This window comes from Centroberyx gerrardi, chromosome 20 (assembly GCF_048128805.1).
Source record: "Centroberyx gerrardi isolate f3 chromosome 20, fCenGer3.hap1.cur.20231027, whole genome shotgun sequence".
NCBI lineage: Eukaryota > Metazoa > Chordata > Actinopteri > Beryciformes > Berycidae > Centroberyx > Centroberyx gerrardi.
Genome location: NC_136016.1, coordinates 2,475,765 through 2,490,796, shown reverse-complemented (window position 1 = coordinate 2,490,796; position 15,032 = coordinate 2,475,765). Strand labels below are relative to the sequence as shown.

The 15,032-nt window shown below is 43.8% G+C and overlaps 2 protein-coding genes across 2 annotated transcripts in view; both read left to right on the top strand.

The window, feature by feature from the left end:
* The window catches only part of exoc6 (exocyst complex component 6), a 458,194-nt gene extending 449,149 nt beyond the window's left edge, over positions 1–9,045 (top strand). Inside the window, exon 24 of the mRNA XM_078290646.1 lies at positions 9,035–9,045. The gene's annotated coding sequence lies outside the window, so the exon portion shown is untranslated. The remainder of the gene's footprint in view (positions 1–9,034) is intronic.
* LOC139918094 (NHL repeat-containing protein 3-like) overlaps positions 1–15,032 on the top strand; it is a 296,510-nt gene that overhangs the window by 97,532 nt on the left and 183,946 nt on the right. The gene's annotated exons all lie outside the window — the stretch shown is intronic.

Genomic DNA, 15,032 nt, shown 5'->3' with positions numbered 1-15,032 from the left:
CACCAAAAACGCTGCTGAACCAATGTGAGGGTGCGATGGACTCCCGGGTGGCAGGCTATCCGGGAGGCGTGTCCCCAAGAGAGCACTGAAGATCTCGTGACCACGGGAACGAAAAGCCGTCCGGGAGGGCACCCGTCCGGCACTGTTTGTCCCTGGAGGGCTTCCTGGACCTCCTTCTCGACCCGCCACCGGAGCGCCCCCACCACACAGGCGGGAGGAAGGATGGTCTCACTGCTGGGCTCCCTCTCTTCCTCGGAAAACTGTCGGGAGAGTGCATCTGGCTTGACGTTCCTCGAACCGGGGCGATAGGTGAGGGTGTAGGAGAACCGGCCCAGGAAGAGAGCCCACCGGGCCTGACGGGAGTTGAGGCGCCGCGCCGTGCGCAGGTATGACAGGTTCTTGTGGTCTGTCCACACGATGAATGGCTGCGCAGACCCCTCCAACCAGTGCCGCCACTCCTGAAGAGCCAGAACCACCGCCAATAGCTCTCGGTTTCCCACGTCGTAGTTGCGCTCCGCAGGACTGAGGCGACGAGAGAAGAAAGCGCAGGGGTGGAGCTTGCCGTCCGCAGGCTGGCGCTGGGAGAGGACGGCCCCGACCCCTGAATCCGAGGCATCAACCTCGACCACAAACTGCTGCTCAGGATCTGGGTGAGCAAGGACAGGCGCTTTAATAAACATGTCTTTCAGTGTGCCAAAAGCAGCATCAGCAGTAGGTGACCAGGCAAAGTTTACTTTACTCGAGGTGAGAGAAGAGAGAGGGGCCGCTATCCGGCTATAGTTTCTTATGAACAGTCTGTAAAAATTAGCAAACCCTAGGAAGCGTTGTAGTTGCTTGCGAGTGGTGGGAACAGGCCACTCCCTGACTGCCTCCACCTTTGAGGGGTCGGCCCGTAGCTGCCCCTTCTCCACCACGTATCCTAAGAAACTGACAGAAGACACATGAAACTCACATTTCTCAGCCTTGACATAGAGCTTGTTTTCTAGGAGTCTTTGTAAGACATCCCGGACGTGACTAACATGTTCATCTTGGGACCGTGAGAAAATCAAAATGTCATCGAGGTAAACGAACACAACCTTGTTTAGTAAGTCTCGTAACACATCATTTACCAAACATTGAAAAACAGCAGGAGCATTAGTCAGTCCAAAAGGCATCACCCGATACTCAAAGTGTCCCAGGTGCGTGTTAAACGCAGTCTTCCATTCATCCCCCTCACGGATCCTGACGAGATGGTAGGCGTTTCTCAAATCTAATTTTGAGAAAACGCAGGCGTCGTGTAGGGGGCTGAACGCAGAGTCTATGAGGGGAAGAGGGTACTTGTTCTTGACTGTGATGTCATTAAGTCCTGTGTAGTCAATACAGGGGCGGAGCGTTTTGTCCTTTTTCTCAACGAAGAAAAAGCCCGCCCCTACAGGTGAGGAAGAGGGCCGGATCAGCCCCGCCGCTACCGAGTCGGTGATATAACTCTCCATAGCCTCCCTTTCAGGCTTGGAGAGGTTATACAACCGCTTGGTAGGGAGGGGTGACCCGGGGAGCAACTCGATTGCACAGTCGTAAGGTCTATGCGGGGGAAGGGTGCTGGCAGAAGTCTTACTGAACACCTCCTTTAAGTCATGGTACTCGGAGGGGACATTAGTCAGGTCAATTTCCTCGGGTTGCTGGCAGGAGCTGGAGATCCTGGCCGGGACTGCAGATTGCAGGCAGTGAGCATGGCAGTACAGGCTCCACTTACGGATGGTGCCCGTGACCCAGTCAATGTGGGGGTTATGCCGCTTGAGCCAGGGAATGCCCAAGATGACGTTGTTAAGGGGGGAGGTGATGACAAACAATTCAACATGCTCGTGATGATTGCTGGAGAGAAGTAGCTTAAGGGGCTCGGTCTTGTGAGTAACAATTTACCATCTATGGAGTGGATCTCCTTGGGTGAGGTTAGCTTATACACAGGTAGGCCATGGGCTTTAACGAAACTAATGTCAATGAAATTGTCATCTGCCCCCGAGTCGACCAAGACCTCGACCGAGAGGGAGTGTTGTGTGGCGTGAATCGTACCTGCCACCCGGAGGCGTGAAGCGGAGGATGACGAGATTCGGCTCACCAGGAACCTCCTGTTCCCTGGTGAGCCTGGCCTTTTGGCGCCTCCGGACAGCGGCTGGCGTAATGTCCCTCTTGGCCGCAGTAGAGGCAGAGTCTCCCTGCCATCCGCCTCTGTCGTTCCGCTGGGGTCAGGCGCGCCCGTCCGAGCTGTATGGATTCCTCCGCTGGGGGTTGGCGGGACTCGTGGGCGAGGAGGGTGGAGCCTTGAGTGGGTGGTGCGGGGTCCTGGACGGGAGGCGAGGAACCGGCTGCAGGTCTTCTCCTGGTTTCCAGTCTTTCCCTATTCCTCTCCCTCAGTCTGTTATCTAGTCTGATGGCTAAATCTATGAGTTGGTTAAGTGAGGAGCATTCTTCACGCACTGCCAGCTCATCTTTAATTTCACTGGAGAGCCCTTTACAAAAAACAGCCTGAAGGACTGCGTCCCCCCACCCGCTCTCCGCGGCTAGAATGCGGAAACTTACAGCAAACTGTGACACTGGCTGGTTTCCCTGCTGAAGATCCAGCAATTGACCCACTGCCTGTCTACCCTTGACTGGGTGGTCGAAAACCCGCTTCATCTCATCTGAGAATAGTTTGTAGTCAGTGAGGAGGTCTGATTGCTGCCCTGAGATGGCTAAGGACCAGGCGGCTGCCTGTCCTGTGAGTAAACTCATGACAAATGAAATTTTAGCTGACTGAGAAGCATATGTATTAGGCTGTTGGCTAAACACTAGTGAACACTGATGGAGAAACTGAGCACATGTCCCTAAATCACCGGAATACCTGGCAGGTATAGGGATGTAGGGCTCTCTGGTTTGCTGCGCTGGACTGGCGGTCTGGTCAGCTGCTTGGAGTCGAGGGGAAGAGCCGGAAGGTGGAATCACTTGGTCTTTGATGGCCTCCAGTTGGCCGCCCAGTTGAGACACGCTGGCGGTGAGCTGCTGCAGGTGTTCCATCACCTGGAGCAGGGACGACTCGTGCTGATTAACCACTGCTGCCTGGCTAGAGAGCACCCGCTTAAAACTCTCAGATTCTGCTGGGTCCATTCTGGCCAGATGATTCTGTTAAGGGGTGTGTTCAAGGAGAGCCAGGACCCAGATGCAGAATCGAACAAAAACAGTTTATTTCCGAAAGTTAACAAAAACTCACTAGAAAACTGGGACTAGAGTATCTACAAGTGATACGCTGAGGAAACACTACGACAGGAGATCTACACGAGAGCGAGGAGGCATGAGACACGAGCATGTGCGGGAATCATCTGGCACTGGGGAGAATTTGGAGCAGGCTTAAGAAGCCGGGCTGATTGCGGGATGAGAGACAGGTGTGCCTTGTGAGCCTCACTCCCGTGGAGATCGGCCCCGCCCCTCTGCATGAACCTGCTGAGGGAGAGGGAGAAAGGAAAAGGATTAGGTGGGCGGGCAAAACACAAAGAGCCAGATCATGACACTGAATCTAGATCCTTCAGTCCTCAATAATTACAGACCAATCTCCAAACTCCCCTTTATTTCTAAAATCCTTGAAAAGTAGTTTTTAACCAACTGTTGTCCCACCTGGCTCAAAACTGCATTTTTGAAAAATTCCAATCTGGTTTCAGAGCTCTTCACAGTACTGAATCTGCATTATTGAGAATAACTAATGACCTCCTTCTAGCTGCTGACTCAGGTAACTGCTCCGTCCTCTTGCTCCTAGATCTAACTGCAGCCTTTGATACAGTAGATCATTCCATTCTCATTCACAGGTTAAACCACTGGGCGGGGGTCTCCGGTTCTGCCTTAAACTGGTTTTCTTCATATTTATCTAACAGATCTTTCAGTGTCTCTATTAGCGCCTCATCTTGTTCCTCTGCCCCCGTGTCCTGTGGTGTCCCCCAAGGTTCCATACTTGTTCCAATCCTCTTCTCCATCTATTTGCTTCTGCTAGGCCACATTATTCAAAAACACAACATTTCTTTTCACTGTTATGCGGATGATACGCAGATCTACCTCCCCCTAGAGCCTAATAACTACACCAAACTAACTGACCTCAATAACTGTCTTCAAGACATCAAATCCTGGATGGCTGCAAACTTTCTTCAGCTCAATGAGAATAAAACTGAAGTTATCTTATTTGGACCACAGCATTTGACCAACATTATTTCTCCTCATCTTGGCCCATTGGCCCCCTCTGTTAAACCACATGCAAAAAATCTTGGAGTCGTATTCGATTCAGGATTGAAGTTTGACAAACAAATCAATCAGGTAGTAAAATTAAGCTTCATGCAGCTCCGCATCATCTCCAAACTCAGATCAATTCTCTGTACTCCTGACCTGGAGAAAGTCATCCATGCCTTCATATCATACCGCCTTGATTATTGCAACTCGTTATATTTTGGTATCACTCAGTCTTGTTTATCCCGTCTCCAACTAGTTGATGCAGCGGCAAGAGCTCTGACAAGGTCAAAAAAGAGGGAGCACATTATTCCCATTCTTGCCTCCCTACACTGGCTGCCTGTTAGCTACAGAATTGATTTTAAAATCCTGATGTTTGTTTACAAGGTGTTAAATGGTTTCGCCCCCTCTTACATTACAGAACTCCTGTCCCCATATCACACTGTCAGAGTACTGAGATTGTCTGACCAAAGACTTCTGTCTGTCCCGAGATCCAGGACTAAGTGTTATGGGGACAGGGCCTTCTCTATCGCTGCCCCAAAACTATGGAATTCTCTTCCTCTCACCATCCGATTCTCCCCCACTATTGAGATCTTCAAGAGTCATCTTAAAACACACTTCTACTCACTAGCTTTTAACTGTGCCTAACTTAACTTAACCAGCTCAGGTATTTTCTCCTGGAGTCTCTGTAGGTCTGTGTTGTCACTTGGGCTCTGTGTGACCATGTGCCTTTACTATTTATCATCACTCTGATTTTTTCTCCTCTTCTATTGTGTTTGTTTCCTTCTTTTGTTTTGTTTTCCTCTGTGTGTGTTGTAAAGCACTTTGGATCAACTGTGTTGTGTGTAAAGTGCTATATAAATAAAGTTGAGTTGAGTTGAGTTCTTTCTTTCTTTCTTTCTTTCTTTCTTTCTTTCTGACATCAGCTCCATGGTCTCAGTTTTAGTCCAGTTTGGTCAGTCAGTCCACAGGGTATATGCAGGAAGAGCTCGGCCTGCTTTATAATCACTAGACACACACACACACACACACACACACAGACACTCACACACACACACACACACACACACACACACACACACACACACACACACACACACAGAGTTAACTCTTAAATCCCTGTGGACATAGAGGGTCTCTCACATACCATTATTTCTTTGTTTCCCCCTTTTCAGCCACAGACTGCTAGCACAGATGAATGTCAAAAAAATATACATAAGATGTAATAAAAAATGCTAAGAAGGCATAACAGAAAACAATTGAAAATGACAACTGTATAATGTCCTGCCACTCTAAATGATTTCATAAATCACTGACTGTAAATATGCAAATATGCTTTTGAAATCGCTAAACTATTCAAACTAAATTGAAATCACTTCATCGAACAAATTCTATCCAAAAAAGTCTGTTAATTCACTTCACATCCAACATGTTTTCTCTGTCCTCTTAAACAGTCTTCTTTATCTAATCAACTGTCACACAATTTCGCGGCCATATTTCCTGTCACTTTGTGGCTATTTCTGGAATGCATTGCCATTTTCCCCAGGCAGTTTGCATCATCTAAGAGTAATGTTGAATAGTTTACAAATCTGGTGGTCAAACTTGGCAGGAGGTTTTAAGGTCCATTATGTGAGGAGGAGCTGCTGAACTTCCCCAGAGCTGAAGAAGAGTTCCAGTTCCAGTTGCAGTTCCTACTTGTCACCAATAGAGGTTGATAGTGGTTATAGATTACTTACTTCCCCTTTAAGCCATGTTAAATACACCCATAACGTAAAACGTAAAAATTCACTGTTTATTTCAGCTTTGAAAAGTAGATAAACTGTATTTACATTTCAAGGATTTAGAACTTATAATTTACAAGCGGGTAGGGGTTTAATGTCTTGCTCATCGACAAGATACATGGCTATTGATGGACAAACATTCTGTTCTTTTCACGCAGGCTTCGCCCTGTAATGGGGCTCTATTGGCTTAACTACTCATCTAGTCGCCTCAGCGCACTGAAATTTGCATGCACATGCTCAGCCATTCTGCATCCACTTTTCTTCAGCGCTCTAAGACAAACAGCTCTGCCAAAGATGGTGTAGTCAGATTCAGGAGTATTCGCGAACTTCTCGACCTGTCCCCGGTTCATCGCCGTGGTGGACCCGCACAAGACTTGTTTGAGTGCCTCAGTCCCGACCACACTGCTGACGGCGTCAGCAACCTGCGCGATTGCATGAAATGCAGGTCACTGTCTATGGCGAGGCACCAGCTGGGCCCATTTCCAACGCCCGAGCCCTGTGCCTCTGCCTTGGTCGCGATTACCCCACCGCCAGCTTGCTCCATAGACCCAGTGGTGGAGGAGGCGGTGCCGGGAGACAGCGAAGACAACTTCTCTTCCGTCTCCGCTCTAGCTCCCTCCTTCACCTCTGCTTCCCTGCCTCATCCATTGAGACGGCTAGATTTCCCCTCGCCCCCCCCCCCCCCGGCCGGCGACAGAGACCAGACCGGTCTTCGTTGATCCCTCCCCAGACGAAGTGTGGGAAAGTGTGCAAGCGTCGTGGCGTGAGCCGCTCCGCTCCAAGGCTCCACTCTCCGGTCTCGTCGACTTCACCAGAGTGGAAGGGGAGTCTGACTTCTGGTGGTGGGGACCATATCTGGCTGACCCATAGACTGTAAAAAAAGGATGGACGTAGTGAGTGTGACATCACCCATAGGTTTCTGAAGGGCTGTTTTGAAGCCAAAAGTTGGGGTTCATGAGCGCCGCCATGTTGACATTTTTTGGAGCCGGAGCAAAACTATCCCGTTTTATAACCATTATATCCCCTTAACAGGGGTGGGTAGTAACACATTACAAGTAACGCACATGAGTAAAAAAGTTTTTTTTAAGGAACAAGTACTTTTAGTTCTTTTTTTTAAACTGTACTTCTACTCTTTACTCGAGTATATTTTTGAGCCAGTAATCTACTTTTTACTTCACTACATTTGCCATTTATACCTTTGTTACAACTAGTCTGCTCTAAATGCGGGGATTGAGTGTAGGGGGGGAGAGCACGTGAGGAGCACCTGTACTGCAGATGCCAAGTTGCAAGCTGCCTGGAAGAAAAATAAGCACCACCTGTCTTTTGACCACGATGCGATGATGATGGAGCAAAACCCAGAACAAGAGGCAGCTTCCAACAAATGGGTATCCCCAAATGAAAAATGTGACTGGAGAGAAGTTTTCATTCTCTGGTTGATTGACTGAGGTCTTGGTACAGGGAGTAATACTACAGAACAGAAAATCTGAGTTTTAATTAATTGTATTGTATTCGGTATCTACTGCATTTTGGGGCTGTAATAGGTTTGGTTACTTTGATAATGTCTGTAAATACTAGAGTTAAACAGACTTATACTCTGTTTTATAAAGGGCTAAGAAAGTTTTATCAACAAGTGCTAAAAAATATTAAAATGGAAAGTAACTTGTACTTTGAGTAATTTATTAACCAGGTACTTTTTTACTTTTACTTGAGTAAGTTTCTCAAATGGTAATTTTCATTTGTACTTGAGTCATTTTTTATGGGAGTAATTGTACTTTTACTTGAGTATAGATTTTCAGTACTCTACCCACCACTGCCCGTTAATGACGCAATTATTTTGAAAATCGCCATACGGACACATATAAGAAGAAGTGAAATTAGCTACTGAGACCATAATCTCTTGTCAAAAAAATGTATTGACTTTATATTTTGAGTGAGAAGTTGGGCTGTGTTCCCATTGACTTGAATGGAGTTGGGCGGGATTTAGAGTCTTTCTGGAACCGACCATAGCGGACATCAGAGGAACTGCGGCTTTCAGCCACTTACTTATTGGCTTCAAAATTCACCCATGGTTTTGGCCGCTTGGGCTGACCTGTAACACTTGTGACAGGTCACTCGCCATTTATAGAGCGAGGCCCCATAGGGTTGTATAGGCTCATCCTTTTTTTGTATCACATATCTTTTGAACATGGTAGTATAGGCTCATCCTGGTTGGCTGAGCACATGCATGCAAATTTCAGTGCGCTTGAGTGGTTAAGCCAATAGAGCCCCGTTAGAGGATTATAGATTATAGAGCTAGAGTTACAATGCGTAACTATCGTTCTATTTCACGCAGGCTTTGCCCTCTAACAGGGCTCTGCTGGGTTTCAATGGAAAGTTTTAGTGTCCCATGATGGTCTAAATACTGTTTCAGAGGCTTTTCCACCCTGACAAGAATACCATTCTGAGGGAAACACTGAATACTTTTTTTTTTTTGCATGAAAATGGTAAAATTTTAAGATGTTGAATTTCCGCACAAATATCAGCCATATTACCATAATACAATATTTAATTCTAAAATGGTACAAAATAAAATATAAAAATATAAATGAATATATATTGTTTGGATGGATGGATAGATGGAAGAATACACACATGCATACATACATTCATGCACATACTGTACATATACAGTATAGATGTCAAACTTACATGTTGCTTCTTCCTTCCTGCTCTCCCTCAATCCACCCCTCTTCCCTCTCTCATCCCCTCCCTCCTTTTCTCCCTCTCTCATCCATCCATCCTTCCTCCAACCCTCTTCGGTTCTCACTGTTGAAAATCTCTGCTGCTTTCGGCGGATGTTTGAAACACAAACAACTAGTCGTTGGCATCAATCATCTTTTATGGGCTGCTTCAGATTTTACGATGCTGTACTTACTTGTAACTAAGTAAATATTAAAAAACGTGAATCGAACCTTGGACTCCCACGTCGGAAACTCATTTTCTTGGCTGAGGTCTGTGGGTTGTTTAAGGGTTAGGGGTGATGTCAGGGTTAGGGTCAGGGATTGGTTAAGGTTAGAGTTAGGGAATGAATGCAAGTCAATGGCATTTACTTAGAAATTGAAATTAAAATGGGGGGAAAAAATCAGTATCTTTTATTTATCATTCTGTAAAACTTTTGTAAACGTGCTATCAATTGTAAGTAGGAGTCACTTTTTTCAAATGGGGGATATCTCGTTTTGGAACAAAAAAAGTGTGTGTGTGTGTGCGTGTGTGTGTGGGAGCGTGTGTGTGTATGTGTTACCCGGTGGGAGTTTAATGCTCCCAAAGGCTGTCTCATACTGTTCAAATGAAAACTATGTAAACTAGAAATAAATCATCCTCCCCTCATCACTTTCACAAGCCTTTTCACAAAAATGTAATCACAAACACACACACACACACACACACACACAAACACACACACATACACACACACACACACACACACACATACACGCACACCACGGCCTTGATGAGTAATCAGAGGTATGTTCTTTGGTGGAGCAAGGGAGACGTTTATTTAAACATTTAAACGTTCCCATAGGAAATGTGGGAGACTAAACCATATCATCGGTGTTTTCAGGTTCCAGTAAATGGGAAAGAGTAGGCTATTTTCTCTTTCATTTCTTAATATTTTGTCTGTTTATATTTTGCTTAAGTGATATTTATATACAGATTCCAGTTGAGGAAACAAGTTTCAAAGTACTTTTAAGTGGCCCTGGGCTGGATCAACGATTCAGGATTACTACGTATGATTATGATTACAAACAATTATTTTTTATCCATTCCTTTTTTGGGTGGAATACAGTGGAGAAAAACTGAAAGATGACTGAGAGGTGATTAGATGTGACAGGAGTCAGGAGAAGTATGTTATATACTCCTCAGCCCAATAAACCACAAGGATGTCCCATAATGTTTTATTCTGATGAACCTCTGTTAAAGCAGTAGGCCTACACCAACTTTTTGGTAGATTGTCCTGTTGGTCAACTTAGCCATTAAAGCTGTAATAAGCGAAATATTCTGACCATTAGGGGTGACAGAAACCGCAACACATTTGTAAATAAAGCACAGCAAAGTCGCTGCACTACGGAGGCCTACTAAGGATAAACATTGCAAAGCACCGTGCATAACTGCTGACATAGCTAAACTTGCTTTGACAGGCCTTTCTCCCACTGAAGGCTACATGTCCCACAATGACAAGTGAAGAGGCAGGTAGCAAGTTTACTACTTTAACAAGGTTACTCACTCGCTTTATTGCTTCCGCCATTACGCAAATTTTTTTCAGGAATGGGAGGGGGTGAGGGCTGCTTTTAAACAGCGAGGATGGAACCAAGCTAGTTTAAAAAAAATTTAAAAGCTACTGAATGGAGCGGGAGGAGCTACAACAAGCTTTAGAAAAGAGGTGAAAACAGCAACACAGCTGGCTGCTGTGTGGATATTGGTTTATATCATTATGTCTCAATGAAATCTCCACATAGCACACATTTCAGGATTGGTTATATGGTCTAATATCACTTACTGTAGGTTTAAGTGATGAGAACACACCAAAATCATCCATGTGTCCCTGGTAGATCAATGGCTCCAGTGCTCCATGCTAATGCTTTAGCATACACTATGTTGAGTGATAGTAGGATTCATGCTAACACTTTAGCATACACTATGTCATGAGTGATTGGGACCCACTTTGCTCACTAGCGCCAATAGTGACCAAAAACTCTGTTGGTCATCTTTAATGGGTTATTTGTCCAACAAGACAATCTCCCAAAAACTTGGTGTATTCCGTTAAGAAATTTGGATCACTGGACTTTCTCAAATTTCTCTTCTCTTCTCTTCTCTTCTCTTCTCTTCAGTTTTTTTTTGATGGTGATGATGACAACAATGCTTATAATGGAGATTGTAACAGTGCTGATGATGCTTTGGCATAATGCTTTCACAAATCTGCTAAACAAACTTAGAGATGCATTGCATGACCACTGAATGCCATTTCACAGGTTCAGAGCCTACAGCTTGCTGAGAATAATTTCCCTTACAGCATATCACTATCCTGCAGTGAACTTCAAACAAAAGCATTCATTCATTCATTTTCTTTACTTGCTTAATGCTTCTCGGGGTGGCGGGGGGAATGTAGCCTATCCCAGCATGCATTGAGACATCCTGGAAAAGTCTGCAGGCCAATTCATACCTATGGGCAATTTAGAGTCTCCAATCCACCTGACTGTGGGAGGAACCCCAGGAGAACACTCGGAGAACATGCAAACTCCACACAGAAAGAACCAGGAATTGCAATCTTCTGGCTGTGAGGCCAAAGACATTTTCACTTTTTAGAAACTGAAAAAGTCAGTCGCTATTCCTATCATTTCTGCAAAATGTCAATGCATTTTCAAGAGGTTGGCTCTGTCCTTGGGTCATGAACCATGTTCTTTGAGGGGGGACAATGTCAGCTCTTAGATAAAAGAGGACAAAAACAGAAACTACACAACTGAGCCATGGGGGCTGTTTACACAAGGATGAAATGATGCCAATGATGATAACGGTAATCATGGTGAGTATTAGGAGGGAGGTGAAAATGGATAATCCGAAGGACAACAAGCACTTGATGTTGAAGAGATGAAGTTCAAAGGCTTTGGAAAAAGGAGGCCAACAGGGCAGCTCAGGGTTCACAAGACTCTTCAAAACATGATGCTAATGATAACAAGGACAACAGTAAAGATGATGAGGATGGTGATGATGATGGTGATGATGATGAAGCGTAGGATTTGAGTTAAAGGACTCAGGTGTAGCTCATATAGGTGTAGCTTATATGCATCAAACATTGGTCAAATAGTATTTTTGCAGTACATTCTTTATTTGCTCCTCTACAATTATGGTTTTACCTGTTGCTATGTTCTTTGTTACATTGGTTTTAATAAAGTTCTTTAATGAAGTTCTTGTTTTTTTCTTGTTTTTGATCCTGGTGCTGGAGCCACTCACACATTGTTAGTGGTTTGCTGGCGCCATCAAGTGGTCAAACATCTTCACTGCAGCTCAGGTTTCCCAGAGGGATCTTTACATAGATATAAAAGTATGCAATGATATAATGCATACAACTATATAAATCATGTTACCATATATGTTATAGGCTACAAGTCTATATATATATATTTCTAGTGGGGGGAGAATCCGTCTGCCAGTGTACCTAATTTTGTTCTTTTGTTGGTTTACACTTTTTCACAACTCGTACTCATGATAGTATTGTCCTTGTCTAGGCCTATTCTATCATTGTAAGAGACATTGTCACTGGCATTTTATCTAGGTAGGTAGGCTAATATGTCTGAGGCAGGCTTTGGTCTCCAAACCATGCATTACTATGGAAGAGGATTAGGGCCATAAGTGTATTTGAGTTCAGAGTTTAAAGTCAGAATTCTGAGAATAAAGTCAGATTTCTGAGTTTGAAGTCAGATTTCTGTAATTCTGAGATTAAAGTCAGAATTCTGAGATTCTGAGATTAAAGTCAGAATTCTGAGAAAAAAGTCAGAATTCTGAGAAAAAAGTCAGAATTCTGAGATTCTGAGATTACAGTCAGAACTCTGAGAAAAAAAGAAAAAAAATCAGAATTCTGAGTTCTTTACTTTATTCTCAGAAATCTGACTTTAAACTCAGAATTCTGACTTTAAACTTTGAACTCAAACACATTTTTCACATGTGGTGATCCTCTTCCGTACATTACAAATTTGATCTTGTGGTTTTTATCTTTATAATAGGGAGCTGTGATCAAGCAAAACCACCTGAAATATATTTGAATTTAAAAAAATCACAGAAGCATCAGGACCAGTGTTCCTTTTATGCGGAATGTTTGGTGACCTACGACTAATAATTTAATAATATCTTGTCAGTCATAAGTCAGAAATTTAATGGATATATAAGTTTATCTGGTAAATGATGCTAGATGCAGGGACTTTACCATAATTTAGTTTAGTGAACTGACGCTATAGTAGAAGATTTAAACCCAAGCATTTGTATTTTGTCCCAGGTCCTGTATGGATGAGAGACATCTGCAGGTTGAGTGTTAGTTAACAAGCTTTTCTCAGTATTATTCACCCACTCTCACACTTCATCTTCCACTTTCTCTTTCAGTTGTTTCTCTTTCAGTCATTGCTCTGTATTCTTCTTTTGTGATCAGTCATTTTAATATTCTCATTTCATCAATTATTTCTGAACACAAGCACATAAAACACAGCGTTTCTTCCCATCAAATGCCATTTTTGAAAGTGGTTGTGATGATGATGATGATGATGATGAATTTTCTTATGCTGCTCTCCTGAAACTGCATCGACACCTTGCATTGCAACTGACTGTCTGTTGTTTATTGTGCTTGCCAGTCTTATGTTTTTATGAAATGCTGATTTCAATACTTGCTGCAAAAAAAATCCCATTGGCACAAATAAAGTTGAAACCTGAACTTGACTTGAACTTGAAGGATACAATGGGGGTTTTTGAGCGGGTTTCCTGGGTGCCGGGGTCACGAATCTTCCCCGGTGCATGATGAAGCATTCGGTGCTTTGAAGTGAATGAGCGAAAACCACCAAATTTGTAGTTGGGAGGTTTTGTTGGTCACCTCAGCTCTGAAGCCTGCAGTCTCTGTGAAGCCCTGCCAACCAGACGGCCAGCACCATCAAATGGCTCCGACAAGATGGTTTCAAGGCATTTCAAGGCAAAACCTCTCAATGCCATGCCTGTTTCTGTCTCTTTCTTCTCTTCTCTTCTCTTCTCTTCTCTTCTCTTCTCTTCTCTTTTCTTCATCTTTTTCTCGTCTCTTTTCCTCTCTTCTCTTGTCAGCATAAATGTAATTATAGAATATAAATAAAGATAGAGCAAATAGGGGTATTTAACAAGAATGTATTAAGTAGAAATGTACGACTGAAATCTTTTTTTCTCTCTATATGTATTTCAAACTTTCTTTCCCTCCCCTCACCCTCGCTCTTGTTATGACACAGCTGCTCTTTCCTGGCATTTTGGAGTATTTCTTTTCCCACAAACCGGATGCTTCACTCCAAAATCACATGGTTCTTAAGAGTTTTGAATGAATAATTATGATTCATTGTAATGCTCATCAAAAAACCGAGCCAAAATGTAAAAGTTTCTCATGAACTGAACGTCACAAAACAGCGTAGATAATCCGATTAAGAACAGGGGGTGCAGGTTTGGAATGGTGGATATTTTCTTTATGGATGAAACTTTTCATATTAAAACAATTATAAGTGGTGCCTGAGGGTTACACCAGATCTAGAAGGATTTGCAAACTTTATATTCTGTCTCCGTCTTTGTTGCTCAGCGCTCATTGCTGTGGTGTTTCTGCACTGCACTTCCCAGAGATCACCTGTCAATCAAACAGTGTGGGCGGAGCTTGGATTTTCTGTTGATGCAGTTTGAGTTTCTCTTTTCTTTGTCTGTTCAGTCATGGTGGCTATCACTGCTCATGCTAACTACCCAGTTCTTCTACTGTTTATTCCAAACAAAGTGGAAACACAAAGCCCAATGGATAGCCCAATGGATACTATATCAGCCCAATGGACACTGTTTCCCATTGGCTATAATTAAGTCCATATGTGTCTCACAGCCCTGCTCGATGGCACGTAGGCACAAAACACAGAACTCTATGGAAAACACTGAAACATTTGGTTCATGTTGTGAACAGATCATAAAGATAAAGTAAAGATAAAGGTATAAATACACACACACACACACACATACACACACACACACACACACACACACACACACACACACACACACACACAAACACACATGAATGGCACAGATCCATGTACTCATGCAAAATCACACACAAACGCACAGGGAGTCACATTAAAATATGTACTCATACAATCAGGAATGTGTGTGCGTGTGTGTGTGTGTGTATGTGTCTGTGCATGTAATTTCCGTGCTTTACTCCGCCTCAAAGCATGTCATGTAAGTGGTGGAAACTACTGGCTAGGGGTTATACAAACAATATGTACTGTGAAGTCAAGCATG